At 39.1% G+C, this 6,863-nt stretch overlaps 2 protein-coding genes across 3 annotated transcripts in view; both read left to right on the top strand.

Moving 5' to 3' along the window:
- Positions 1 to 6,863, top strand: part of smad9 (SMAD family member 9) — a 937,424-nt gene that overhangs the window by 456,994 nt on the left and 473,567 nt on the right. The gene's annotated exons all lie outside the window — the stretch shown is intronic.
- Positions 2,020 to 6,863, top strand: part of trim3b (tripartite motif containing 3b) — a 52,411-nt gene continuing 47,567 nt past the window's right edge. The window contains exon 1 of the mRNA XM_037687957.1: positions 2,020 to 2,082. The gene's annotated coding sequence lies outside the window, so the exon portion shown is untranslated. The remainder of the gene's footprint in view (positions 2,083 to 6,863) is intronic.

The raw sequence follows: 6,863 nt of genomic DNA, 5'->3' as shown, positions 1-6,863 counted from the left end.
TCTATCTATCTATCTATCTATCTATCTATCTATCTATCTATCTATCTATCTATCTATCTATCTATCTATCTATCTATCTATCTATCTATCTATCTATCTATCTATCTATCTATCTATCTATCTATCTATCTATCTATCTATCTATCTATCTATCTATCTATCTATCTATCTATCTATCTATCTATCTATCTATCTATCTATCTATCTATCTATCTATCTATCTATCTATCTATCTATCTATCTATCTATCTATCTATCTATCTATCTATCTATCTATCTATCTATCTATCTATCTATCTATCTATCTATCTATCGTAGACATCGTGAGCACAATTCAAATAACACATCAAATGAAAGGCTTTGAGTACAAACTATTTGAGTAGTAGGGCGGCTGAAAAGTGGCAAAACATTTTCAACTTGATGTAGAGTGTCCCATCTATTTTCTTCAGCCTGCTGCATTGGTTATGGAACACCTGCAAGTGAAGTATTCATCAGAATTCATGGTTGGATAGAGTGTTTACATCGCCTCAGCTGCTCCAGCCACATCAGTGCATTCATATGCAGGACATGCACGTTCCACCGAGCTGTAATTACAATCAGCCTGTGATGATTGGTTTCTAGCGGAAGCGACTTTTCTAAAGTGCTTCTCTTTGTGTGATAAATTTATATTAACAGAGCATTAGCTAAACACAGCTGGTTTAATTATGTATGACATGCCCTGAGATATCTGTGCCTTTGTGATGAGGCCATGGAAAGACCTTCTCTGCATGCTTAGTCAGAGATTTTTATTTTATTTTTTTTATAATTGAGCAACATTTTGTTTACACATTTACCAGGACCAGTTGTGAGCGTATGTGTGTTTGCGCGTGCGTGTGTGAACTGCAGATCAGGGACGAGTGCTGGACTGGACTTTTTTTACGGGGAAAGGGAGAGCATCCATCTATGATTCCTGCTGCACTGGATGTAGTCTCCATGGCAACACGGTGCTCCTGCTGCAAATCATGAAAAGATAGTCTGCTCCCCACCCCCACATGATGTGCATGCAGGCATTCTACACACGCACACACACACACATGGAAGGAGGACAGTGCTCATGTCTCACACATGAAAACAACATTGACCTCCCTTCTAAATGATATTACCATTTCATGTTGTATTTTTAGATCTGCATTTTAAGAGCTTTTAAAAAAAATCACCTTTTAAATTTAGTAAGATCCTAAACCCATGTGACTTTCTTTTAACCTCACATCTGTTGTGTTGTGTGTTTCATCTGCCTTTGCACAACCTTTTACCTCCACATGTCACTCTTCAGAGCAATCAGTTCTTAAAGTTCTTAAAGTGGAAAATTATTATGATTGAAATAATTGTTTGAAAAAAAGGGGCAGATATAATAAGATTTTTTCTTCTTTCTGCTGCCTTTCATTTTAAATCTTTTGTATCTTTCTTTATATTGTTATGGAATTGTTTTGTACATTTTTAAAATGAATAAACTTTATACCATACCATACCAGTTCCCAGTAGGATTTGATGATTTATCATTCCTGTTCCCAGTGTCAGCCTCCCTGCACCTACAAGACAAAGAAAATGATTTAGGGTTTTGGGGACAGTCCTCATGTAATCTTTGCTTATTTTTATTTTGACAAATAGGATTTTTTTTCTCAGTTTCCTTAAATTACAAACAAATACAAGAGAAAGAAGAGAGTGTGAGCAGATTTAAAAAAAATTAAATTAAATCTTCTTTGTTGCTATCTCCTCTTCGCTCGGCTCATCTCTTACACCATTGGACAATCCGGTACCCTCCCATTTTCAGAGCAGCCATTCAGCTTGCATCAACTCCCTGCATCTCTCTTTCCATCTTAGTCGCTTTCCCTCCTGCATGCACTCACATCCATGCACTAGTCTGATCCTAATCCCCCCACCCTCATTCAGTTTATCCTTACACACACCCATCTTCTTTCTGTCTCTCTGGACTCTCTGTGAGGGCTTTTGCTTTGGCAATGCCAGGTTCTGTTGACAGATGTGTCTCCTTCTCGAGGAAAGAGCACTGAAACTTGCTGTCGTATCATCAGTTAAGGACTTGCTGTAAGTCAATCTTTCTTTCTGTCACTTGTTGTCAACCTTCCTGCTATCCCCACAATGTGCCAGAGCTTACCTACTCGCATAACTCACACCCTGCCATCTTTTTCCTTGACAAAAGGTGAACTATATTTCTCATACCCATACCTTCAATCTACTACATTAGTCTTTCTTTTTTTGTATTCTTGTCTGTCTCTGGTCTGTGCACTCAACCTTGTGATGTGTGCAGGAAAACACTGTAGGCAAATAGGCACCTTTTGATGGGTTTCTACCATACGGTAAATGTACTCCTATGTATGCATGAAACAAGTGGACGAATGAGACGTGGTTGACAGTTCTGTGGAGACATCCAGATGTGATTAGTTTCGTTTAAACTTTAAGAAAATCATTTGCATCTTATTTATCTCCATCGATCAGTTCCCAACCTTTTGCGTGATTTTTGCTTGATTTTTGCTGATTTTGCACTAGTTTCCTACGCTGTAAGGTGTCATACACAAATTGCAGAACTTAAGTGTTGTCACTGGGTCGCTAGTTTGATGCAGGAAAAAGTTTGAAACAAATTATGAAGTTTTACACACATTTATTGCCCACAGCCATGAAATGCACGCAATGTTATAATGATTTTATTGAAACTCTCTGCAAGTACCAGTTATTATAAGATGGACATCTACAACTGATTTTTTTTTTTGTAGCCAACCTGATTCAAGATGGCTTCCACATCTAACTGATATTAGCCAACTCAAAAATTGCCACAACTCAGTCAATTTTACAACATAGCTGGTCTCACCACTGTCTTTTAAACATTGCCTTTGACCACACTATTTTTTCACAAATTACTCCTGAAACTTTTTGCCATCCACTCCATCCTGCCTGGACGCTCTTTTCCAACTCTTTAACACACTCTACAATTTTTCTGGACAGTGGACCCTAAGTGCTTGAAGTCATGCCCCTTTGTGACCTCTGCTCCTTGTAGCCTCACTGTTTCACTGGTCTCCTCATTCACAAATATGTACTCTGGATTACTATGGCAGACTTTCACTCCTCTTCTTTCAAGTGCATAACTCCACCTCTCAAAGCTATTTTCCACCTGTTCCCTGTTCTCACCACAGATCACAATGCCATCTGCAAACATCTTATTCCATGGGGATTCCTGCTTGACCTCATATGATAGTCTGTCTATCACCAGAGCAAAGAAGAAGGGGCTCAGAGCTGATCCTTGATGCAATCCCACCTCCACTTTGCGCCTCCACTGCAGCAGATCTCAACACTGTCCTGCATTTCTCATACATGTCCTGTACTAGTCTAACATACTTCTATGCCACTCCAGATTTCTTCATGCAATACCACACCTCCTTCTGTGGCACTCTGTCATATGCTTTTTCTAAATCCAAAAAGACACAATCGAGTTCTTTCTGACCCTCTCTGTACTTCTCCATCATCATCCTCAAAGCAAACGTGGCACCTGTAGTGCTCTTTCTCAGCATGAAACCATACTGCTGCCCACAGTCACCTCATCTAAGTCTAGCTTCCACGACTCTCTCCCAGATTATCATTGTGTGACTCATCAACTTAATTCCTCTATAGTTGCTACAACTCTGTACATCACACTTGTTCTTAAAAATGGGCACCAGCACATTTCTCCATTCCTCAGGAATTTTCTCACTCTCAAATATGTCATTGAATATGTGAGTCAAAAACCTCACTTCCATCTCTCCAACATATTTCAAAACCTCCACAGGTATGTCATCAGGTCCTACTGCCTTCCCCTTCTTCATTCTATTCAGAGCTTTCTGAACTTCACCCTCACTAATCTTTCCTACTTCCTTGTCAACAGTTTCTATGACTTTTACTCTTCTTTTTCTTTCATTATCTTCATTCATTAGTTCCTCAAAGTACTCATTCCGTCTTCTCGTCATGGTCTCCTCACTTGATGGAACATTACTATCTCTATCTTTAACAATCCTCACCTGTTGCACATCCTTTCCAGCCTGATCCCTTTGTCTTGTCAATCAGCACAAGTCCTTCTCACCCTCTTTAGTGTCCAGCCTCCCATACAACTCATCATATGCCTTCTGCTTTGCCTTTGCCACCTCCCTCTTTCTCTACATTGCATGTCTTTATATTCCTGTCTCCTGTATTCTGTCCTCCTGTCATATTTATTCTTGACTAACCTCTTTTTTTGAATAGCTTCTTACACTTCACTTTTCCACCACTAGGTTTCCTTATATTTTCTCTGTCCACAAGACACACCAAAGAGACCATGTAATCACAAGCAGAACTGGTTTGTTCCACTTTGGAATAAGCTGTTGGAGGAAGAATCGGTTTTGTTGTGTGTTTCCTTGACTGATGAAGCCTTCCGGATCGAAGGCAAAACGTTTCAGCACAAAAAAAGAACTTGTCCAGATGACCTGACAGAAAAATGTTGGATGTTGACTACAGCCATTTCCATTCTCTCTCACCAACTGTCCTTTCTGGTTTTGTTCTTTAACAACAACCTATCCCAACACTCCCTCTTTCCGTCTTTTTCCTTCTCCAACATGTCCATTCAGGTCTGCTCTGATCACCACTCTCTCCTCATTGGGAATACTCTATCACTTCATCCAGATCCTTCCCAAATTTATCTTTCTCCTCTACATCACATCTAACCTGTGGAGCATAACCACTGACAACATTGAGCATCAGAACTTCTACCTTCAGATACATAAACCTATGTGACACTCTTTTCACCTCTACTACATTTTTTTAATTTTTTTTTAATTATTTTTAACTCCTACTCCAGGACCACTCCTACTCCATTTTTCTTTCTGTGCACATCATGGTGAAACAGTTTAAACCCTGCTCCAAGACTGTCTGCCCTTCCTCTTGGTCTCTTGGACACATAAAACATCTACCTTCCTTCTTTGCATCATGTCAGTCAGCTCTCTACCTTTGCTTGTTATTGTCCTCGCATATAAAGTTGCCACCCCCAGTCCTACATTCTTGACTTTCCTCTTCTCCCCCTGTCTCCTGACATGTTTCCCTCTTTGTGATCTTTGAATAACAGTAGGACAATTTTTCCCGGTACCCTTTTTGTCAGCAGCACCGTGGGAGGTCATAGTTAACCTAGGCCTCGACCGATCCGGTATGGTATTGCTTAGATAAACTCGCATGTTAGTTTTGGCAAAAGTGTTTTACATCAGATGCCCTTCCTGACTCAATCTTCACCATTTATCCAGGATTGGGACCGGCACAAGAAATAATCTGGCTTGTGCTCCTTAGTGGCTGGTTTGTTGGAGCACAAGATATAACTGCTTGAAAACAAAAACTGATTTTAGATTTTTAAAAATTATATTTCATATGAATTGCAAAACTTAAATGTATCAGTTTCTAAACTTCACCAAGATCGAACTGATGTGGCTGTGAGCAGTGTGAATCGAGCAATATGTTGGAAATGAATGAGCAGATAACAACAACAGAGTGCTCTTGAACATTATACTGTATGTTCAAGTTTTCTTGTTCAAGTATGTAAGTATATATATGTTCAAGTTCAAGTTCTCTTCAACATTATATGTTCAAGTGCCTCAGGGGAACCTGCGGTCAATGTGAAGGAGGCAAAGAGCAGAATACCAAGTTGGTATAGAAGGAGTGTCCCCGAAGCTGGACGAGTAAGACAGAAAAGCAGGGATATAAACTTAATTATGGATCATGATGAAATGGGTGCTGTAATGAGTGCATATCTTGCAGCTAAATTTTTGGTAAATTTCAAAGAACGTTTGGAGTTTTTGAAGTGCTGCTCGGTAGAGTTGTTTTCAATATCCATTGTCTTACCTACAGTAGAGAAAATAATCTGGCCTATATACCAAACTGGTCATGTTATGAGTAATTTCTACTGCAGCCAAGATTCTGATAACTTAATTTCACTGAAGACCTCTATAACTTTAATGTTAAGCTGTTGATATTTTTGTCAACTTGCTATTGATGGATCAGGTATACTTATTGTTCAAAAGTGAGTTTTCTGGTCAGAAAATTTAGTACACTGTCTGTTTATGAACAAGCTTTGTCAGTTGTGACAACTGTGCCTTATGTGTGTGTGGGGGGTGGGGGTGTACTGTGTTGATGTGGGTAATAATCTGGGCGTTCCTCTTCCATGCTGCTGTGTCAAACATGTTTGTGTTCAAGTTTGTGTGGTTGTTTTAATTTGTGCCCCATATTAGAGAAGTGGATGATTTTGATCTTTTGACACAAGATCAAACATCTGCATATCAAACTAATTAAATGAGACTTTTGACTTTGTGACAGCTAAAGTAGAGACTGTCTTTAAATTAGGTTCTAGTACAAGATCGTCATCCCTGGGAGGTTTAACAGCCTCAGCCAATACATCTGTGCATGTGTTAGATCTGTGTGTAGGTTGGTGTGTTTAATATCGATAACTAACTTTTTCAGAGTCAGAGTCAGAGTCAGAGTTTCTTTATTGTCATTCGCACCTCATGTGGTACATGTGGTGGAGCGAAATTATGTACACAAGGTCCCAGTTACATCCAACAATAAAATGTATAAGAAAAACAGTAATAACATCTAAGATATGAACTAAGAAAAACATCAATTAAATATACACTAAGCACTCATAACATAAAACATTGAACATCAGCACAAACATGAACATGAGTCTGTGAGCAGATGTGCACGCATGAACACATCAACATTGAAACAGATCAGCAGCAACATGAAACAGATCAGCAGCAACATGATATGGTTTTTCACAGTGATTATTCTAGTTAGAGATTCATGAGTCTAACAGCCTCAGGGTA

Source organism: Nematolebias whitei, chromosome 14, assembly GCF_014905685.2.
Source record: "Nematolebias whitei isolate Nwh7 chromosome 14, NemWhi1, whole genome shotgun sequence".
Classification (NCBI taxonomy): Eukaryota; Metazoa; Chordata; class Actinopteri; order Cyprinodontiformes; family Rivulidae; genus Nematolebias; species Nematolebias whitei.
The sequence above is the reverse complement of the archived record's forward strand: the minus strand, read 5'-3'. Positions and strand labels throughout refer to the sequence as shown.